Source organism: Lynx canadensis, chromosome E1 (genome assembly GCF_007474595.2).
Source record: "Lynx canadensis isolate LIC74 chromosome E1, mLynCan4.pri.v2, whole genome shotgun sequence".
NCBI classification, from domain to species: Eukaryota; Metazoa; Chordata; class Mammalia; order Carnivora; family Felidae; genus Lynx; species Lynx canadensis.
In genome coordinates, this window is record NC_044316.2 from 18726513 (window position 1) to 18750324 (window position 23812).

The following is a 23812-nucleotide window of genomic DNA, read 5'->3' on the forward strand; positions in this document are numbered from 1 at the left end:
GTCCCTACTGAGGCATGGTTGGTTCTACTTAGAGAGGTGAGGGAAGGCTTCTCAGAGGCGGTGGCCGCAGAAGCCTGAGGGATGAATAGGAGTTCATCAGGCAGACAGGAGGAGAAGGCTTTCCAAGCAGAGGTTACAGGCAGTAGACCCCTCTCCGCATCCCTCCACCTAAGCCCTTTCCTCTCCAGGTCACTCATTTCTTCCTCGTGTGGGACTTGAGACACAGTTTTGAGTCCCTCCACTGCCCCACCCCCACCCCCACCCCCGGTCTTAGTAAGGCCACTCAGGACACACCCTTTCCCCTCAGATGGGGCATCCAGACAGAGCCAAACCTCCTCCAGGGTGGTCTGACCAGCGTGGAGTAGAGTTAGCCATCACCTTTTTTTTTTTTCTGGAAGCTCCAGTGTTTGCCCGAGGGTTTTTTTTTTTTTTTTGCACCCACATCCTTCAGCTGACTCACGCTGAGCCTCCAGGCGTCTGGGCTGCTAAATCATTTGTCACACGTGCTCCTGTTAAACCACATCTCCCCCAGCTTTGTGCATTTGCCCTTGTTTTGTTTTTACAATGTTTCATGGGTGTTTTGCAGTTCGATCATCGCCATCTCCACAAACTGCTCAGCTCAGCTCCCGGTTGGCAGGGGCCACGCGGAGACGAGCTGTGCCACAAACAAAACCCACTTGAGCGCGCACACCGTGGAAACAGAAACCCTCTGTCATTCTAAGGCCATTGTGGTTAGGGGTGATTCAGACTCCCTGCGGCTCGGGCCAGCCTTCAAAGATCTCACCGGGGAGGAGTCTGTCTCGGATCTGAAGACGCCTTCTATGAAGCAAAGGCCCCGGCAGGCCAGGCGGGCGCTGGGGAGGCTGCGATGCTGGGGAGGCTGCGATGCGGAGCAGGAGCTGAGCTCCACGGAAGGAAATTGGAAGGGATGTTTGTCTGGTTCCCCACGGTTCCCACCTTCCCCTGGTCGGGGAGAATCGGGCCATTGTCTCAGCGGAAACCTTGGCTTGTTTATCTTCTTAGGCCCGGCTTGGTACAAGGTTTCACTTAGTTTTTCTTGCACCCAAAAAATGGCCACAGGAAGGGGCTGACCTGCTTTTGGCAAGCATCCAGCCCACGCTCTCCTTCTCCGTTTCTCTGCCTCTTTCCTCCATCACTGGCTTCTAACCGAAAATAAGAAGAGCAACCTTTTCCCTTTGGTCCCACCGAAGGCAGCGTTTAGCCATTCATTTCTTCAGCTGGTATTTAGTGAGTGCCACCTACGTGCCAGACGTTGTTCTAGGTGCCACGGCCATCCTAATGTGGAAGACAGTCCCTGACTTGGAGAGATCGCGGTTCTGGGAGGACTCTCAGCTGCGTTAGAGGCAGCACAAGAGGAGGTGGGAGCATATAGGAGGGGCATTTGACCCAGCTCTGGGAGGGTGGGGATTAGAAAAGTCTTGTAGGAGAGGAGACAATTAAGCATGTTGTACGTGCCAGGCACCGGGTTAGAAATCTTTACGTCTATATTATTTTATTTTAATCCTCACAACAGCACTGAGAGGTAGCCACTGTAATTTTCCAACTGCACAAACGAGGAAAGTGAGATTTAGAAAGGTCAATTTACTCGTGGTTTTACTGAGAATACATGGCAGAAATGACATTTTAGACTCAGGTTTCCGTGGCTCTGGAACCCATTCTTTTACCCAGGGCTGCTGTGAATGGGTGTGCGTGTTGTACACCGCACAACTTTAGTGATGGCCCTGCTCTGATTGACGCATTGTGCATGGGAAGGATAGCCAGGCAGAATAAGCCTCCTTTACAGAAATATGAGAAAACAACCTATATTCCGGAATCGGGCTCACACAATGCAGCTGTGTCAGGGGCTAAGAAATTCCCCGAAGATGGGGAGTTCCTTTGTACACCCCGTGACCGCTGATGGAACTGAATGCTAATGTCTCTGGAGGGATCCTAGGGTTTTGTACTTGGTGCAGAGACCCAATTCTTCCTCTCATTGAGCTGTGGAACTCTCAGGGGGATGTGACCCGAATATGCATCATTCTCTTCTGAGCTGGTGGCCATGCAAACGTTCCTGTACATGAGATGCAAGTGATCCCAGGTCTCCAAACTGCTCAGGGTCCTACAAACAGTCAACCAGCTTCTTATGCTTGGGCACCAAAGAGAGCCCGATAAGCAAATCATTTCCATAGCCAAGCCACTCCTTTGTTGAAGTCATTACAGTAGCCACGAGCAGTCCAAGGATCTGGGCACATCCAAGGTGGATGTGCTGGGCACTCTGAAAGCATCGGATTCCTCCAATGCTCACACTTTGGGAAGCAGGCATGATCATCACGCTCCAGTTTGCTGATGAGGAAACTGGGGTTCAGAGGTGTTGGGTGATTTACCTGGGCTTATATGTGGATCGAGCAGCTCTGATTCTCACCAAATCTTGCTGCTGCTACAGCCCGTAGGCTTCTAGCCTAACATCAGCCCTCAAAAGGTAGCCAGAAAAGGGCAGGAAACAACTTGGTTCCAAAACCACTTGCGGGCTTTTATATGGTAGGGTCTCTCTCTACTTTTTTGTTTTTCACAGATTTTTCCAGAACTGGGGTTATCACTCTCAAAGCTCAGGAATCTCTTGTCGGTGGAGAGTCTGGTTTTAGACATGATGGCACAAGGGTCTTTTTTTAAAGAAAATCACTTGTTTACAAAAAATTTGGGGGACACCTGGGTGGCTCAGTCGGTTGAGCGTCCGACTTCAAGCTCAGGGTCATGATCTCACAGTTTGTGGCTTTGAGCCCCGCGATGGGCTCTCTGCTGTCAGCACAGAGTCTGCCTCGGATCTTCTGTAACCCCCCACCATTCTCTGCACCTCCCCCACTCGCTCGCTCTCTCTCAAAAATAAACATTAAAAAAATTATTTTATTTAACTATAGTTGACACACAAGGGCCTTTTCTTTCTATGCAACAGTCTCGTACTGAAGGAGAGTAGAATGCATTATTAAATGTTTTCCTGGGATTGACATGCTTCCCCCCTCCTCGCCCCGGGTCTTGTTTTTTAATTTTTTTTTAATGTTTATTTATTTTTGAGAGAGACAGAGTGTGAGTGGGGGAGGGGCAGAGAGAGAGGAAGACAGAGAATCCAAAGCAGGCTCTAGGCTCAGAACTGTCAGCACAGAGCTTGACGTGGGGCTCGAACTTGTGAACCACGAGATCATGACCTGAGCTGAAGTTGGATGCTCAACCAACTGAGCCACCCAGGCACCCCCTGGGGTATTTTTGATAAAATAATTTCCTATATCAAATAGGGTTCTCTGTTGTCCTTCACTGACTAAATTAAGGAGGAGAGGGGTGCCTGGGTGGCTCGGTCAGTTGAGCATCTGACTCTTGATTTTGGCTCAGGTCATGATCCCAGGGTCATGGGATTGAGCCCTGCATCAGGCACCGTGTGGAACATGGAGCCTGCTTGAGATTCTCTCTCTTTCTCCCTTTGCCCCTCTCCTTCACTCTCTCTCTCTCTCTCTCTCTCTCGAAATAAAAACAAAATAAAATAAAAATAAATTAATTAATTAAGGGGGATAGGGAAGTGGAACTCACAGGAAGGATGTGGGGCCAGTAAGAGAACATAAAAGCCGCCATCCTAGTAGGGACAAGAACCAGGGCAGCTCTGGGGAAAGAAGTGGCAGGAGCTGAAGGTTAGTACTTCAGGACATTGCTGTCAGGAGAGGTCAGCCCCTGCTCCTTTCTGCCCTTGTTCCCGTGCCCAAGGGACAGAGTATGGTTAGCCCAGCATACCTGCTAAGGTTACCTGCTATGGCTTGGCACAGGAAGAAGAAATCATCATGCCTGCTAATCCCACCAAGCCTTCAGGCAAAGAACAAGATCAAGGTGATGCTTCCTGGAGAAGGGGAATAGAAGCTGGGCTATCAGAAACCATTGCCGTCTGAGTGCCAGAATGTATCCATTAATAATTATTAATTATTATTATTTAATTATTAAATAATTATTAAATATTGTTATTAATAATTATTAATGTATCCATTAATAATCTTTCTCCAGAAATGGAAGACTAAATAATTGGGAAGTCTTGGAGGTTTAAAAATTAACAACTTAGGGGCGCCTGGGTGGCTCAGTCAGCTAAGTGTCCAACTTTGGCTCAGGTCATGATCTCACGGTTCGTGAGTTCGAGCCCCGTGTCGGGCTCTGTGCTGACAGCTCAGAGCCTGGAGCCTGCTTTAGGTTCTGTGTCTCCCTCTCTCTCTGCCCCTTGCCTTGCTCACACTCTGTCTCTCTCTCTCAAAAATAGACATTGAAAAAAAGTCACTTAAGCCTCAAGAAAGAGACAAAGGAAGGAAAGAAACTTACTAAATGCAACGTAGTACCCTGAAAGAGAAAAAGGACAGTAATGCGTGAATTGGTGAAATCTGAATAGAGTCTGCAGTTTAGTTAATATTCGTGTATCAGTGTCAATGTGTTGGTTTTGACACATGTACCATGGTTATATGAGATTTTGGCATTAGGAGAAACTGGCAAATAATATATGGCAAATCTTTGCAACTTTTCTGTAAATCTAATAAAAAATTCAAAAAACCTTTTCAACAAAAATTAAATGATAAACTTTGTTATAAACAATATTTGGGGCCCTGGGGTGGCTCAGTCAAGCATCTGACTCATGGATTCAGCTCAGGTCATGATCTCGAAGTTCATGGGGTCAAGCCCCGCGTCCGGATCTGCGATGAGTCTGGAGTCTGCTTGGGATTCTCTCCCTCTCCCTCTCTGCCCCTCCCCCGCTTGTGCTTCATCTCTCTCTCTCTCCCTCTCTCTCTAAAAATAAATAAATAAACTTAAAAAAAAACAAAAACAACAATATTCAGTCGTGAGGGTTCCCAACACATAAGCTAATTTTATACAAGACACTCATTGTTTCATGAAATGAATAAGAAATGTATTACCTACTAGGAATCCCCCAGCTGGGTCATGTCCTCATCTGAGTGTCTAGCTCCTTCTGCAATGGGTGTGCAGTCAGTAGAATGGTCCCGCTCCCAATCCAATCTGCATATTGACTCAGAATCGATGAAATTAGAGATATCTACAGACGGAGCAATCAGACATCATGTGTCTCCTGAGATGGTGCAATAATACACGGTATACCACGTCATGGCGGAAGACCTCTTGCCCCAAATGGTTGACCTGACTCTAGTTAAGCTTTCGGGTCCGATTTGGGGGGAATGTGGGAGGTGGAGGACACCATGAGGAAAGAAGCCAACCAGGCTTAGCTGGGGATCAGGAAAATCCCCAGCTGGCTGTGGGGGAGGGAAACGTCCTCAGTCTCTCCCTGTTCTGAGTCCGAGGCACATTGTTGCTTCTTCTGTATATTACATTGTCATGTCCCATATTAGAATGCTTCTTCTTGGGGGCGCCTGGATGGCTCAGTCGGTTAAGCGTCCAGCTTCGGCTCAGGTCATGATCTCGCAGTCTGCGTGTTCGAGCCCCGTGTCAGGATCTGTGCTGACAGCTTGCTCAGAGCCTGGAGTCTGCTTCAGATTCTGTCTCCCTTTCTCTCTACCCATTTCCCCGCTCACACTCTGTCTCTGTCTCTCTCAAAAATAAATAAGCATTAAAAAAAAAAAAAAAGAATGCTTCTCAGGGCTTTGAATTTTATCTGCAGAGAGTTTTGTCTGGCTGGCCAGCTGTGTGCTCCATAAATGTTTAATGAAAGAGTAGAAAAAGTCAAAGTCAGGAATAAGTAGCGGAGCGGAGGGCTGTCCGGTGTTAAGAGAGTTAAGAGCAGGGCCGGGATCAGGGCGGGGTACGTGAGGCGCTTGCCTCGAGGGCAGAGTTTAAGAGGATGCCAAAAGACGCAGTAATCAAGGAAATATTTGAATGCGATATTTTAAAAAAGCAAAAATTAGCGGAAAAAAAAATCCATGATGCACAGAATATCAAAAGTTTAAATGAAAGTCCTGCACTGGCACAGCCCTGCATCCCTCACCCTAAGCCAGCCCAATAAAACTTCATTTGCAAAAGCAGGCCACTGCCGACTTGATTCTTTGAAAATATTACGTTAAGACATTATGTTACTCGAATACTGAGTTTTCTGCTGCCATTTAACTGAGTTCACCTTAGCCCCAGCCCTGCTTAAGAGCACAGGACCTTTGATTGGGTCCTGGTTCAGAAAAACTAGCATCCGTCTATGACTTTTTGAGGATTAAACTGAAAAAAAAAATAGCATAAAATGATATTGGTAAATGTTGTTAATTTTTAGGTAATAAAATAACGGCATTGTGGTTATGTAGAAGATGTCCTTATTTTTTGGAGGAGGCTTCAGCAAAACTATATATAATATAGATTAGACAAAATGTTAATGGTTGAATTCTGGTGGTGGGTACACGGTTATTCATGGTACTATTCTTGCAATTTTGTGTTGGAAAATTTTCACAGGAAGACGTTTTTGAAAAATCCCATACAAGCCAAGCCAAGCTTTTATAATAACATAATAGATTGACGACCATCTAGAAGAGGCTGATTGCCACGTATTGGGGAGTAGGGAGCAAAGCAACTCACTTGCCCTGAGACTATCCCTATCTAGCTTTGAGGAGCCCAAGGTGCTGTGGCTAGTCTGTGGTGTCTTCTGACCTTGAGTGTCTTTATAAGTTTGGCCACGTGTGTCACAGAGAGCTGGGATAGCTGTCAGGTAGGTGTCTTATTATAGCCATTTTCAAGTTCTTCTGACTCCGTAAAAGATTTTGTATGGAAGAAAAGAGGGATGCCTGGGTGGCTCAGTCGGTTAAGCGTCCGACTCTTGATTTCTGCTCAGGTCATGATCTCAATGGTTGTCAGATTGAGCCCCGAGTCTGGCTCTGCACTGAGCATGGAACCTGCTTGGGTTTCTCTCTCCCTCTCCCTCTGCCCCTCTCTGGATGCCCCCCTGAGTGCTCTCTCATGAAAGGAAGGAAGGAAGGAAGAAAGAAGGAAAGAAAAAAGAAAGAGAAAGAAAAAGAAGGAAGGAAAGAAGAAAAGAAGAAAGAAAGAAGGAAAGAAAGGAAAAGGAAGAAAAGGAAGAAGGAAGAAAAAAAAAAGAAGGAAGGAAGGAAAGAGAGAAGGAAGGAAGGAAGGAAGGGAAAGAAGAAAGAAAAAGAAAGAATCCAATGAGGATGTTGAGAACAGGCTTCGGAGCTGGGTAGCGTACTTTTTCATCAAATAGGGCTGCTACTTGGCCCCTACTTCTATTTCTAAATCCACACAGGGAGGCCTCCAGCAACCATTGGGTTCCCTCTCCCTCCCCACCACCCCAGACCACTATAGCTTCAATTTGGAATCAAAACGTTGAGCTCCTGCCGTCTCCACACCCAGCTGGGCCCGCTGCACTCACATCACCCCTTTTGGTCTTCACACAAAGGTAGTGTAAACACAGATCTGGCAGGTGAGCGTCAGGAAAATCAGGTGTACTGAAATTCCATAGAGGCAGGAAGTGTCCATGCTTGCTATGTTGTGATGACAGTTCACCTAATGGTAATTAAAAGGCAACTCTTGAGGCGTCTGGTTGGCTCAGTCAGTAGAGCATGTGACTCTTGATCTCAGGGTTGTGAGTTCAAGCCCCATGTTGGGCATGGAGACTACTTAAAAAAAAAAAAAAAGACAGGGCACCTGGGTGGCTCAGTTGGTTGAGCTTCTGACTCTTCATTTCAGCTGAGGTCATGAAGTCACATGAGCTTGAGCCCTGTGTTGGGCTCCACGCTAACAGTGTGTAGCCTGCTTGGGATTCTCTCTCTCTCTTTCCCTCTCTCTCTCTCTCTCTCTCTCTCTCTCTCAATAAATAAACTTTAAAAAAAAAAAGAAAATATCACCTAAAATCAAAGTGAAATTGAATCCCATGTAGAAACTATGCTAAATGGTAACTTGTGTCTGAGGTTTCTCTAATATCAGCATGGGGACTAAAACATAGCATAAATTGCGATCCAGTCATTGTAACAGGCCTGAAGTAATTCACCCACAGTACAGAGGACCATCAGTGTTCGTGACTGCCTAGCATCTCTATTTAGGAGAACTTCCCACTGTGTGAGTCAAAGCAAGCGTCACCTCCCCCTAGGGAAATAGAAAGGTCTAGAGACTAACCTCTTCCCAAGCACACCCTTAGTTAGAACAAGGGCAAATGACTTTGGTTGGTCAGTCAAGATACTCTCATCCTGGATTTTAAATTGTAAGCAAATGAGGTAAGGATGAATGAAAAGTCAGAATCCATGTGTATTGAGAGGATGTGGTTGAAACATCCTGGTTGGATCGCTCTTGCTAAGAGACCATCATCTGGTATTCTGCTCCAGAGCCCATGTCCCTATCTTAATTTTTGTTCTCCTGCTTCTTGTCAATTTTTTGTAGCGTTGTAATCTCTTTTCGGTTTACGATGACTGGAGTTGTTTTCTGATGCTCATGACCAAGAATTGACTGTGTACACATATTTGAAATGCAGTCCCAAGTCCAGTCCCTAATATTAAAGGGATACCAGGATGAGCACAGTGTGGGATGCATTGCACATGGTACATGAGAATACAGGTTGGGGCGCCTGAGTGGCTCAGTTGGTTAAGTGTCCAACTCTTGATTTCTGTTCAGGTCACGATCCCAGGGTCATGACATCGAGCCCTGTGTCAGGCTCCACACTGACAGGGTGGAGCCTGCTTGGGATGCTTTTTCTCTTCTCTCTCTGTCCCTCACCCGGCTGTGTGCATGTGTGTACTCTCTTTCTCCCTCAAAATAAATAAATAAACTTAAAAAAAAGAAGAAGAAGAAGAAGAAGAAGAAAGAATGACCCAGCAATTGCACTACTAGGCATTTATCCAAGGGATAATGGGGGGGGGGGGAACACATGCACCCCCATGTTTATAGCAGCACTATCAACAATAGCCAAAGTATGGAAAGAGCCCAATGTCCATCAGTGGATGAATGGATAAAGAAGATGTGGTATATATACATACATATATACACACACACACACACACACACACACACACACGATGGAGTATTACTCGGCAATCAAAAAGAATGAAATCTTGCCATTTGCAACAATGTGGATGGAACTAGAGGGTATTATGCTAAGCAAAATTAGTCAGAGAAAGACAAATGTATGACTTCACTCATATGAGGAATTTAAAGATACAAAACACATGAACATAAGGGAAGGGAAGCAAAAAATAATATAAAAACAGGGAGGGGGACAAAACATATTTCTCTTAAATATGGAGAACAAACAGAGGGTTACTGAGGGGGTCTGGGAGGGGGGATGGGCTAAATGGGTAAAGGGCATTAAGGATTCTACCCCTGAAATCACTGTTGCACTATATGCTGACTAACTTGGATGTAAATGTAAAAATAAATTAATAAATTAAAAAAAAAAAGAATACAGGTTAATGCAGTGAGACAGGTTTGTGTTCAAATTAACTCTCGGGGTGCCTGGGTGGCTCAGTCGGTTAAGCCTCCAAGTCTTGATTTTGGCTCATGTCATGATCTCACGGTGGTGAGATCAAGCCCCACGATGGGCTCTTTGCTGAGCGTGGTACCTGCTTAAGATTCTTTGTCTCCCTCTCTCTGCCCTTCTCCCACTAATGTGCTCATGTGCACGTACACAGTTTCTCTGTCTCAAGAAAAAAAAAAGAATCTTGAGCCTACCACATATTAGCTGGGTCATCTTTCCGCATGTTCCTTATCTTCCCTGGCCATCATTTCCTCATCTATAAAATGAGGATGCTGCTCACAAGGTTGTTATGAGGATTAAATTAGATACTGGCTCAGCTCAGTGCCTGGTATGGAAAGGTTCATGATAAATGTTGGCCATGGGGCGCCTGGGTGGCGCAGTCGGTTAAGCGTCCGACTTCAGCCAGGTCACGATCTCGCGGTCCGTGAGTTCGAGCCCCGCGTCGGGCTCTGGGCTGATGGCTCAGAGCCTGGAGTCTGTTTCCGATGCTGTGTCTCCCTCTCTCTCTGCCCCTCCCCCGTTCATGCTCTGTCTCTCTCTGTCCCAAAAATAAATAAACGTTGATAAATGTTGGCCATGATGCTGATGATAATGATTTTTTTTTTAAATTTTGATGATGATGATTCTTAACGTTAAGGAATTTTGTAGCCTTGTGGGAGTGGCTCATAGTTACCAGTTCTTCCCAAACGTCCATGATAGAGATCGGGGCCGGTAACATCAAAACAAAAGGTAATTGTGTACATGGGGGCTAGAAAATGGGCAGCCAAAGAATACGTACATCTGTCAGTCATTTAACCAACAAGGTTCAGAGATACTTATTCAGATATTTGTTGAGCTCCTATTATGTGCCATGACTTTCCCTAAGCCTGGCTTCTGTGGTATCTAATGAAGGGGAAACAAAGCTCTACTGATTAAGAGAGCAAGATCTGGCCAGGAGCCTAGAAGAAGTAAATTTCTCTGAAAACCATCCTCTTTCTTTCTTCCTCAGATGGGCTTCTGAAGGCTAACTGGTTTACTTTTCCAAGGACTTTAAGACAAGGAAGTAGATACCCTGTAAGTGTGGTTACTATGAATCATTTCCCACACTCTGGGCTTCCGTGAAAAATAAAGTTTCTAAACTTGCAAAGATGAAAACCAGATTCAAAAATGATATTTGACCCCACTGAGAAGCAGACAGCCTGTGAAACCCACCCCATGCAGATACACGTTACAACTCAAATATTTTTTGAGCACATCCTTTGTGCCAGACATTGGGCTAGGTACAGGGAATGCAACCGTGAATCAAGTAGGATGATGCTTCCTTGGGGCTCCTGGCTGGCTCACTTAGTAGAGCCTGTGACTCTTGATCTCGGGGTTGTGAGTTCGAGCCTCACGTTGGGTGCAGAGATCACTTAAAAATAAAATATTTAGGGGCACCTGGGTGGCTCAGTCGGTTGGGCATCCGACTTCGGCTCAGGTCATGATCTCACAGTTTGTGGGTTCAAGCCCCATGCCGGGCTCTGGGCTGACAGCTTGGAACCTGGAGCCTGCTTCAGATTCTGTATCTCCCTCTCTCTCTGCCCCTCCCCCACTTGTGTTCTGTGTCTCTCTCTCTCTCAAAAATAATAAATAAACATTAAAAAAATTAAAAAATATAAAACCTTTAAAAAAATAAAAGAATGGTGTTACTCTCTTGGTGCTTCCTCTATGGTGGGGAAGAGAGACAGTCACCAAAGAATTATATAAATAGTCATGCAATGACAAATTGTGATAAGTACCTGTAGGAAAATTTTTAGAGTCTATGAGATCATGTAATGGGGGCACTGACTAAGTCTAAGGAGTTAGGGAAGGTTTTCATGAGTAAGACCACATTTGAGCTGTGATGCTAAGAATGAGTAGTGGTTGACTGCGTGAGGAAGGGAGGAAGGAGCAGGTCAGGCAGAGAGAAGAATGTAGATAGATAAAGGGCCAAAGGAGGGAGGGAGCAAGCCCTGGGTACCTACCTCTTAAGATGCTTAAGATGTTATGAGAAATGTACAAGATAATACCTGTCAATAAATATTGACTGATTGGCCACATAATATTAATAAAAACTGGCATTCATTTAAGCCCTTATTATGTTCTAGGAACTTCTACAATGTATTAACAAGGTTAATGAACACTAGCAGCTATAGCATGGGATTCCCAAACCTGTGGCTTAACCCAACAAAGATTCGTTACTCCCTCACCTCACACTGGATTGGGCAGCTGTCCTGCACGGTCTCCACCAAGCAGTGACTCAGGGATCCAGGCTCCTTCTAGCTTGTAGCTCCATCAGCCCCCAGGGCCTCCTTGAAATTCTCCCTTAGATCTTTTCTATACAAGTGCCCAACTCGGAAAGAAAGGGTGTGGATGGTTGTATGAGACATTTGGGGGCTTGTAAGGGGTGCCCATCACATCTACCCTCACTCACCTGGCCGAATCCTATCATGGATTGTTCTACTCATGTTGAAATGTTGAATAAGCTGGCGGCGGGGTGTGGAGGGAGATACTTGCATCTTTCAAAGGGAGTTAAAAGAAGGTGAGAAACTGCACAAGGGTAGGGAGTAATTTACAAGGGCGTGAATTTATTTGGGAGAAAAAATAAAGGAATAGGCATGCTGCCTTCCCCACCTCCTTCCCCCAAGCTGACCACATTTCACATTTTCTAAACCTGATGGAAATTTCCTCTCCAATCTAGACTTTGGCCTAGATAGGGAGTGAGAAGACCAGGAGTGAGGAATTGATTGGCAAAGAGAGGAGGTTCTTCAATAACAGAAAGTTGCTTAGAATGTAGGGGAGGAAAAGTCCTCAAAGGCCAAATGGGGAGCTTTAGGCTGTGCCCGGATTTATGTTTAGGTGTTAGCAAGTGTTACTGGGAGGTTGGAGAGCCCAAATAAGCACCAGCAGATTCCAGAATGGAGAGACAGGAGTGTGACATTACCCTGGACAAAGCTTGGAAGTTCCCAGTGGCGAGACTGGACATGAATAACGAAAGCAGATGGGCTTATCGAGAGCTTCTGTTCACACAGACAGCAATACACATTTTACCTGCTTTTAATCATCACAAGATTCCTATGAAACGTGCACCACTGTTCATCCCATCTGCCAAAGGTCACACTGCTCGGAAGTGGCCAGGCTGGGATTTGAATGGTCCTTCCAGCCCCAGAGTCCAGGCTAGAGCAGGTGTGCCTGGCCTGCATGAAGGCTTAATTAAATGCTGATATTTATGCAGTGGAAACACACACACACACACACACACAGCACAGTCAATTACTTCTCTTAACAGTCTGGGTATTAAATACTTTTTCCTTTACCTCTGCTGGGTTCCCAGTTGGAGAGAAAACCTTCACATCCTTAAGGACAATCTGCTTGTCTCACCTGGATGGCGTTAGCAAGAATGCTAACTCCTGGAAAGCTCTTCTTCACAGTCAAGGTGAGCCAAGTGAAAAGTTGCTTCCATTTTCCCCAGAGAGTGACAGTTCATTTCATTCCAGCAATAAACTGGCTTCCAGGGAGAAAGGACTGTTTAAAGGTCTGTGTCAATTACACAGCGATTATGAAATTCACGATATGACTAATCCAGGGGCTGAACCTATCATTATCTGATATAATCCAAGAACATACAGTTTAACAGGCTTTTTGCTTCCCATTAAAGAGAAGTCGGTTTGTGTCTGTGCTATCCTACAGACGACTTTGCTCACTTCTTAGATCTCTTCTCTCCACGAAAGGGAGTAAACATTTACCAAACAGTTTCTGAATTAAACTCGGTGTCCTGGAAGTTACATGGGCTATTTTTCATGGATGGCTCCGTTTGGGAATTCCTGTGTGTTGCCTGATACAATTTGAAGTACCACAAAGGCCTTTGACCTTGAAGACTTCCCTTTGGGGATCTGCATATTCTTTCCTGTACTTAGTGTCTATGATTAGATTATAGGCCATCATAACCAGCTCACAACTTCCTGAAGCATTCCTCATTTATTTATTTTTGGACATTGTATAATTTCTTTTCCCTTAAGAGTACTCTATAGATGGTAACTAAAACCTATTGGTAAGAAGCACCTACAAACATACCAGTTTCTAAAATCAGAAGGCAAAAAATTATTGCCCCAATTCCGTCACTGACATTGTTTTTGGAGAGAAGTCTGAAAAATCTCTGAAAGCTCTGACCCCTTTGAGCAAAAACCGTTTGTGGTTCCTGAGCGTTGAGGGCCATGTTCTGTGTCCTCTGTCCGTGTTTCCCTGCCCAAAGCTGATTGGTCCAAAGACTGGCACCTGTTTCCAAAGCTGTCCTCTACCGTCTAGAGGCAGCCATTTAAATGCCCTGATACGAAAGGGCACTTTGGCCGAAAAGGAGTGCGTTCTGCCGGGCGGTGCCTGGCTGATTCAGTTTGACTGCTAAAGATACTAAGGTAATCAGAAAAAAGAGGAAGTAGAGACAGTCAATGTAAAGGTGGAAGTCTAGAGTCTGGAGCACAAGGCACCTGCTGTTGAGAGGCCAGCACAATAACCAGGTATCCGTGTTGTATCCCAAATGCCCATTGGTTTTCCTGATTTCCTCTTCTCTCATTTCTCCATGTAACCTGATAGTAAGCCCCCAGTGACTGAGGAAGTACCCCAGAACTCTGTCTCTCACCACCTGTGGTGGGCTGAATACACTCCCCCCCAAACCCCCACCCCAAGATGTCCATATCCTAATCCCCCAAAACTGTGAAGTCACTAAACTTGTGGCAATTTGTTACAGCGGCAATAGAAAATTTACGCATCACTTGACTGACTAGGCCAGTGTGCTCCATCCTTTCTTTTAAATGCTTATTTATTTTTGAGAGCAAGATAGAGCACGCGAGAGTTACGGGTGGGCAGAGAGAGAGAGGGAGATGCAAAATCGAAGCAGGCTCTGTGCTGACAACAGCAAGCCTGATGTGGGGCTTGAACCCACAGACCATGAGATCCTAACCTGGGCTGAAGCTGGGCACTTAATGGGCTGAGCCACCCAGGCGCCACTGTGTGCTCTCTTCTTGAGGAAGATGGGAAGTAAGTAACTTAAGCCCTTGACAGTTCTGCCTATTAGCTGAGTATTGAGAGAAGTTCCCTGATCTGTTCTGAAGAGGTCATTTCATTTTGCCGGGAGAATAGAAGGGGAAATAGAGAAAATTAGGTAATTAAATAAAAATGACAAGAGAATTGTCATCGGGGCCACGGTCACTCAGAGAACCTGCCATAAGAACGGTATTTATAGAGAGAAAGAATTTGACGTTACAATTAAAAACCAACAAGAACAAAGACAGAAGAGAACCAGGTAAAACGGCAACCCGTCTTCAGCCAGGCTGACACATTCACACAGTCATTTCTCATTAATTCAAAATCCGTCTGGAGCTAGGTCTCAATGCTCTTGTTAATTACTTCTTTCAAGGTATTTTCATCATTGTAATTGAGCACACCCCTGGGTGCCATCCTAGAAATGAGTACGTTAATGACCACATACAACACACTGAGCTAAGCGCTTACACACATTAACCGGCTTTCCAGCACACCTTTCAACTCTCCCATTATAATTTATAGAGAACGCTCTGCCGGGTAGGCTCACCTGTCATCCTCCATAAGGACCCAAATGACAATTCTCTTCTGTGTTTAATCAGTTGAATCAGTTTCTTCTGCCTGTTCCTCACAAAGGTCTTTCTGCTGCTGAAGAAAATGAAGCCTTTAGGAAAGAAAAAAAAAATAATAAAAAAAAAAAACCCCACAAACCACACAGGTTTCCATTCATGTGGTATCTTTTAGGATGATCGCATTTGGAAGGCAAGCACAAGTTTCATACACATGCTGTTCTTTTTCCCCTTGTGGCCTGATACACTTATAAAGAAATCTTTTTGACTGAGGTAATTAGGACCATTCTGATGGTTACAGTATCCATCATTTTGATAATTACTGTGTTGTCAGTTGCAGATAACAGAATTCGCTTAACTGGTTTGCACAGAACAGGATTAGAGCAGAGTATTAGGTAGTTTAGAGCTTTCCAGCAATGCCAGGGCAACAGGCAGTCAGGAGAATCCCAGGAGAATCCCAGGAGAATCCCCAGACTACCACACAGTCAGAATAATCCCAGGAGAAATACCCAATCAGAAGCAGGACTGTTGCCATGGAAACCCCATTGCTGTTACTCACCACCACTCACAAAACCTATGATGGTGGAGGCAGGACCCTGGCACCTCTCCCAAAGCCTCTCCACCGTCATACTCGCAGAGATGGATCCAACCACAGGTAGCTGCTACTTCGTTTGAATCATTCTCGTGGCTGGGGTACGTGTGCATCGGCCTGACGGGAGCTGGGTCATATGCAGAACTCTAGCTCCCAGGGAGTCCAGGCCCTGTGAGTTTCAGATAGGGCTGGGGATGTGTCTGGGTGGCTCAGTCCGTTGAGCCCCCGACCCTTGATTTTGATTTTGGCTCCAGTGATGGTCTCATGGTCATGGGATCGAATTGGGCGCTGCTCTGACATCACAGAGCCTGCTTGGGATTCTCTCTCTCTCTCTCTCTCTCTCTCTGCCCCTCCCCCGACCCCTTCTCTCAAATAAATAAATAAATAAATAAATAAATAAATAAATAAAGGTTGGCATGGATGTTGTGTGGGGCAATCTGTGGAATCTGTCACAATGACTGGATCTACTTCAGGTAATTCGTGTGACAGAATGGTGGTAATCATGAGGGTCACGATGAGAATAATAGCTAGCATTTTTGGAGCGTGCTATTCCGCTACGAGCACCGTGCTGAATATTTTATGTGCATTTATGTGCACACTCCTCAAAGCAACACTCTGAGGTAGGTGCTATTTATATCCTTGCATTGGAAGTGAAGGCGCTGACGCACAGAGTTAATTAACTTGCCCCAAGTCTCCTGGTTAAGTAGAGTCCGTCAAACTCAGGTCTGTCTGAAATCAAAGTCTGCGCTTTCAGTTAGCGTACCGATGATGCTTTACCATTATCTTTTTAGTCCATCAGCTTGACTAGCTAATCTGCATTTCCCAAGTTTCTAGAAGGCTTTTGCAAACACAGGGACTCTGATACCAGTGTAACTGGAAAAAAAAAAAAGTTGAAATTCTGAACGTAAGATGCAAAGGAAGGGGTACACCCGACCCACTCTGGGTTATATCACTTTCGTGTCAGATCTAAGGTGACTGGCCAGTGATAGGAGACGCACCAAACGGAAAGAGTGAGCTGAAAGAATTTACCTCTGAAGAGGGTGGAAAAAGCATTAGATTTCTATATCAGGTACAGCCTATGTAGGTTACTTTATCTGAAGCGGTGGGGGGTGGGGAGTGCGGACGAGGGGAACTTAAAAAGACTACCCTTGACTCTGGGCAAAACTTAAATGATTTTCTTCTCTTCCTTGATTACCATTGCCAGAGCCAGCCAGACAGGACAGGACATGTAGTCGCACAAGGGTCCTGCTGCGTTTTGAGCTTGAGGCTGAGGACCAAGTGCAATTAACATTCCAAGGTGTGAAGGGTTTCCCCACCACAGGAGCCCCGCAGCATCTTGCTGTGATTACGGAGGCTGAACTGTGGCTTTCTTAATATAAAGTGTACACATTAAAGATACACAGAAAACGTCTTCAAAGTTGTAAGTCCAAACATTGCATAGAGTGTGGGACTATTGAATTATAGAATGGGGGGTAGTTTCTTTTTCTTTTTCTTTTTTTAATGTTTTCTTTCTTGAAATGTTTATTTATTTTTGAGAGAGAGAGAGACAGAGCACGAGGAGGCGAGGGGCAGAGAGAGAGGGAGACATGGAATCCGAAGCAGGCTCCGGTCTCTGAGCTGTCAGCACAGAGCCTGATGAGGGGCTGGAACCCACAAACCACGAGATCATGACCTGAGCCAAAGTAGGATGCTTATCTGACTGAGCCACCCAGGCATGCCTCTTTTTTTTTTTTTAATGTTTATTTTTTGAGAGAGAGAGGGAGTGTGTGCACATGCAAAAAGGGGAGGAGCGGAGGGAGGGAGAGAACCCCAAGCAGGTTGCTCACTGTCAGCTCTGAGCCCGACCCAGGGCTCAAGCTCACAAAGGGTTTGATCATGACCTGAGCTGAAACCAAGAGTAGGTTTCTTAACCAACTGAGCCACACAGGCACCCCTGGGGGATAGTGTCAAAGGGCATGGAATTCAGTGTGTTCCTTTTGTTTCTAAGTTCAAAAACCAAAAACCAAAACCCCAAAACTAAGACTCAAACCAACTCCATTGCAGTCATGCTTTAATCCCATTCGAAACTGTGTCATCCTGTTGTATTGAGGCCCACAGGGAATAGGGCCCAGCAAACCCTTGGACCTCCTGGTATCTGGAGTAGACACATTTGCTGCCCTGAACTGCCTTCCTTAAAGCGAAGGCATTTTCTCTTTTGCACACAGAACGGTATCTTCCAAAGTGGAGAGTGGAAATCGCTAGCGGGAGGGTGTACGTCAATGGACTTTAAATGGTATATAAACAAATATTTTTTATTTTCATACTTATTAGTTTAAGCATATACTAAGAAAAATATATAACAGCAAATGTGAGATTCATGGATACTGTTTATAACAAGGCTGGGAGTTGTTTTAAGAGGAGGGAGTCACTGCAAGGAGCTACATTGACAAATCAATCAATCAATCAATCAATCAATCAATAAATCTGGCTGGCAAAACCAAAAGTTGTTCAGGTTGTCCTACAGTGATGGCATGTGGGACACTGTCAAAGGGAACAATGGGGCTGGATTCAGCTGGGGAGACCTTGAACAAGTCGTTTCTCCCTGGCCAACTTCAGACTGTAAAATAAGAGATGTTGGACAGTGAAGGGGTGTCCTTATTCTAGGAGCCAAGGCTCCCATGGTGTATCAGGGGCTGGCTCAGGAAGGAGGGTGAGGCCAGCAGTCCAGGCTCCTGCTCTCCCCGACTCCCTACCCCACTTTCAGCCCGAGCAACTTTCATTGGTATTCCATATCGGGCTTTTAATAGAAAAATAGGAGGCACTGAGGGAAAAAAAGAAGGCAGATTATAAAATCTAGGGGCGCCTGGGTGGCTCAGTTGGTTAAGCGTCCGACTTCGGCTCAGGTCATGATCCTGCGGTTTATGGGTTCGAGTCCCACGTCGGGCTCTGTGCTGACAGCTCAGAGACTGGAGCCTGCTTCAGATTCCGTGTCTCCCTGTCTCTCTGCCTCTCCTTACTCGAGCTCTGTCTCCTCTCTCTCAAAAATAAATAAACATTAAAAAAAATTGCAAAATTTCTCTGGGCAGCTTTTTAAACACAGCTGGCCTGTTCAACCATCCCAAACGTTTTTCTAAAGGGGTATACAAAATCACCTGGAAATAAATATTTATTGTAGGGTCGGCTGGGTGGCTCAGTCGGTCAAGCGGCTGGCTCTTGGTTGCAGCTCAGGTCATGATCTTCTGGTTCGTGGGTTCGAGCCCCACAATGGGCTCTGCACTGATAGTGTGGAACCTGCTTGGGATTCTCTCTCTCTCCCTCTGTCTCTGTTCCTCGCCCACTCTCTCTCTCTAAAAATAAATAAATAAACTTAAAAAATATTTATTGTAGCTTATATATTAATATCAGGTCAAATTTACAATAAGTAGATTCTGAATAGAGCTATATTTATTACTATGTTGTGTACACATTTTAAAATGCTTTGAAGCCCTTTGAGCGTATACTGACATTACAGAGCATAATTTTACATTTTACATATATTTTAAAAGATAGAAAAGTTTATAGTTGCTGTATCTATTCGTCTGATGCATTGCTGATCATGTCAAAAATGCATTAGCTTCACAGTCCTGAGTCAAGAACATAATTTCTAATTACTACACTATGTGAGAAAATATTATCTTACAAAATAAAATGCACAAGCTTTAAGGTTAGAGAGTTTGGGTTCAAATCTTGGTATTAACTTACTACTCTTACCCTTTTCCTCTCTAAATCTCACTCTCCTGACCTACAAGATAGAGAAAATAATAATAAAGTGACAGGTTATTGCCAGGCTGTCTGTAAACTACTCAGTCCGGTGCCTGGTAGCACATCATAAGTGAGATGATGATATTGATGGGGATGAAATGTCTTGCTTTCTATTTTCCCTTCTCTTTTTTATTTTATTTTTTTTAATTTTTTTCAACGTTTTTTATTTATTTTTGGGACAGAGAGAGACAGAGCATGAATGGGGGAGGGGCAGAGAGAGAGGGAGACACAGAATCAGAAACAGGCTCCAGGCTCTGAGCCATCAGCCCAGAGCCCGAGCGGGGCTCGAACTCACGGACCGCGAGATCGTGACCTGGCTGAAGTCGGACGCTTAAACCGACTGTGCCACCCAGGTGCCCCTATTTTCCCTTCTCTTTTTTAACTCTTTCCCATCCATATGACTCACACTTCTCCTCTCTGATAATTTATTTTATTATTCACTTTTTTAGAATTTTTACCATAATCACTTTATGTAATGATGGAGTGTTTGATAATTTATTTTTTTAGGTGTTTGTTTATTTTAATTTTTTTTTTTTTTAAATTTGAGAGAGAGACAGTGTGAGAGCAGGGGAGGGGCAGAGAGAGACAGAATCTGAAGCAAGCTCCAGGCTCTGAGCTATAAGCACAGAGCCCGACAGGGGGCTCAAACCCACGAGCTGTGAGATCATGACCTGAGCCCGTCAGACCCTTAGTCAACTGAGCCACCCAGGAGCCGCAATGATTATTTATTTTTGAGACAGAGAGAGAGAGAGCGAGCAGGGGAGGTGCAGAGAGAGACGGGAAGAGAGGATCTGAAGCAGGCTCTGCACTGAGAGCAGAGAGCCCGACACTCAACCGACGGAACCACCCAGACACCCCTTTGATAATTTATTTAACAAGTTAATGATACAAAATTTCATGTCCTGTACACTTAGTCACACGTCCATGTGACTGTGACAGGCAAGTAAAATGAGGGGGGTAAAGTAAACATTGAGACTGACTTTCCCAAGAAATTTACCTCAGTTCAATGATTGAACCCCTCTTATATGTCCAGTGCTGTGCTGGAGAATCATATGCCCTGATTTTAATAAGTTTTATTACTCTAAATTACTTTCTGACTTTACTTACTTTACATACTTCAAAATAGTCCCAATTTTTAGTTCTAAAATATAGCTACCCTACCTATGAGAACTTTGCTCTGCTTAGAAACACATGAGGATCATGAACTTGTTCTTACCACTTTGGGACTCTGTTACGTAGAAGTGAAGGCTTCCTCTATGGGAACCTTAAAAATAAGCCATCTACCTTGGAATGGCTACCTCAGCATTTAGCACAGTGTGTTATTAATGTTTCACGATGAAGGGTTTCGTTCCTTAATGCTGTGTTAAAGTAATATTGTTACACTGGTTCTTTTTCTTCCTCCTGGTGGTGTTTGTCGTACTTCCCAGAGCCGCTGATAAGCTGATATGCACTGTAATTTCCTAAAAGGAAGATGCAGTCACGTTGGCCAAACTTAACCACAGCACGTTTTCCTGAGGAGTATCTCTTGAATGAGAGAGTTCAGTGGAACATACTCCAAGATACGACGACCTGCTTTTATCCTGGGACTAACATGCTGCCAGTTATCGGGTCTCCCTGTTTCCTTACGTAGACACTAGCATTTCCCACCAGCGTGGCTTCGTGCTGGTCAAGATGATTTTTACAAACCTAAAGGTTCTCCTCACAAGGAAACACCGTGTGTTTGTAACTAAATGAGAGATGAGTGGTAACTAAGCCTACTGTGGTCATTATGTTGCAATATATACAGGTCCAGTGTTTATGCAGTATACCTGAAACTTACACAGAGCTCTGTGCTCGTTCCATCTCAGTAAAACTGGAGGAAAGGTGATTTGAAAAACATTTTTGGCAGAAGCCCAAAGAATCCCTGCTAGATGCCTTAAGCATCAAAGAGAAAAACTGACACATGGTGAGGATTATAGACGGAAGTAACTCTTCTTGGGAGGCGTTACTTCTCTCCCAGCCCATGAGGACCAATTAATAACAATGAGGACTCTTTTCGCTTACCAGGCACTGTGCTATGCACTTCACCTAAATGAACTCAATTACTTCCATAGCGTAGGTGTAGATGTTATGAGTCCCATTTGTCAATAAAAAAAGAGCGTTAGAGAAAGTTAAGTAACTCGTTGGACGTGACCAGCAATTATCCGGAAGTTCTGGATTCAATTTGAAATCTCTGGCACTAAAACCCATGGCCTTAAAAAATAAAAAGAATGAGGGGCGCCTGGGTGGCGCAGTCGGTTAAGCGTCCGACTTCAGCCAGGTCACGATCTCGCGGTCCGTGAGTTTGAGCCCCGCGTCAGGCTCTGGGCTGATGGCTCGGAGCCTGGAGCCTGTTTCCGATTCTGTGTCTCCCTCTCTCTCTGCCCCTCCCCCGTTCATGCTCTGTCTCTCTCTGTCCCAAAAATAAATAAAAACGTTGAAAAAAAAATTTTTTTAAAAAAATAAAAAGAATGAGGGGGAAACACGACTATTTATAAGTAGACGTTTGGATACCCATCTACCCTTGTAGGGCTCTAGCTGCCAGGACTTTAAGTCAGGCCAGAGCCCCCAAGGTGTGTGACCCAAAGTGACCACATTAATTTCTCATACCTTAGGACAGTGATAAGACGCTGACACTTATGGGGTGTTTCCCGGGTGCCAGGTGCTGCTATGATCTTCATAAGCATTATTTCACTTAAATTTCCAAGTCCCAAACTGTGAGGCCTATGTATAATGATCCCATTTTACAGATGAGCATAGGTCCAGAGAAGCTAATTTGCTTGCCCATTGCCACACAGCTAGGAAACAGCAGACCTGGCCTTCAAACCCAGGTCTGCTCTGTGTTCAAGACACACGCTTAACCCACTTTCCTGTGCTGTTACCCCACCAGGTACTATATAAGACAAATTGAATAGTCTTGATTCGATATGTCCTTAAAAATCTACCATATCAGGGCACCTGGGTGACTCAGTCAGTTGAACGTCCAGCTCTTGATTTCAGCTCAGGTCATGATCTCATGGGTTCGTGGGACTGAGCCCTGTATCAGGCTCTCACAGCCCAGAGCCTGCTTGGGATTCTGTCTCTGCCCCTCCCCTGCTCATGTTCTCTCTTTCAAAATAAATAAATACACTTAAAAAAAATTCTATCATAGCTCTGAATTACAGCTGGAAGAACACTGAAAAATTAGTCCTCTTTTCAGATGTCTCTGAGCTGTGAACATTTGATTTTTTTTTTTTTTTTTCCCTAGGCAGCACTTAAATCTCAGTCCTATTTAGCGGGATTCCACTTTTGGGAGAGCTCGATAGGAGCCCCCTGGCATGTTTAGGAAGCTAGAAAAGGCGCGACTTTTCCTTTCCTGCCTCCTGGCTCAACCAATGGGATGTTCCAGCTGAGAACAGTGATCTTGGAGGGAATGATGACACAAAGACACAGGAACCTTTAGGGAGCACTTACAACAGTGCCCGTGGAGCGGACTGTCCCGTGGCCGTGGCCATGAGTAATGTTCCTGTGTCATGTCTTTGGCTAGGTTTCCTGCTGACTCATGTCTATTGGTTCTTTCCTGTTTTCTGGGGCCAGTCGCCCACCTTACCCACCTATTCTGTGACCCACCAATATCCTGCCAGTGCCCTCCCTATCTGTTTAGGTAAACTGTACATGGCTCCTGATGTGTACAACCAAGAACCTGACATGTACACAATGATTCACACATTTGGAATTATATAGTTGGAGCCGAGGACGGACTTTTGTCTTAGACTTCTACATCTGATAAAAAGGACCTTCTTTTCTGAGGTCCAAGTTTAAGGACATAGGTGTGGCTCTGTACTTGGGTAACAACCACCTTTTGTACTTTGGGGCTATGAGCAGTGGGTTCCAGTTTCTCAGCCAGGCCTCCAGGGCTTTGACCAGAATGGCCCCATGCATGGCTCTGTTTCCTACTCTCCTAGACTGGGCCTGTACTGCAGCTGACCTGGCCCTCTGGCTGGTCTGTAGCCTTGTTTTTCATTTTCTGACCCAAATACTCACCTGCCTTCCAGAGGTCAGCCTTTTATCTTCCTTCCTTCCTTCCTTCCTTCCTTCCTTCCTTCCTTCCTTCCTTCCTGTCTTTCTTTCTGTCTTTCTTTCTTCTTTCACACATAGGGATAAATGGAAAGCTTGGTGTTAATGCATCTTGAGTTGTCCACTTATGAGCCCTTCTTCTAGTCACAGCCTTGTTCCCCACTGTTCCCAGCTCTGCTGAGGACCACAGTTTGCTGCATGGTCTGCTGACTCCAATGCCAGGCCTGCTTAAGTCCCCTCGATACGAGAAGAGTCCAGTCCTTTCTTCACAGGCCACTGGGGAGCGGGGAAGGGGCCCATGTCTCCTTCTGTTTTGCC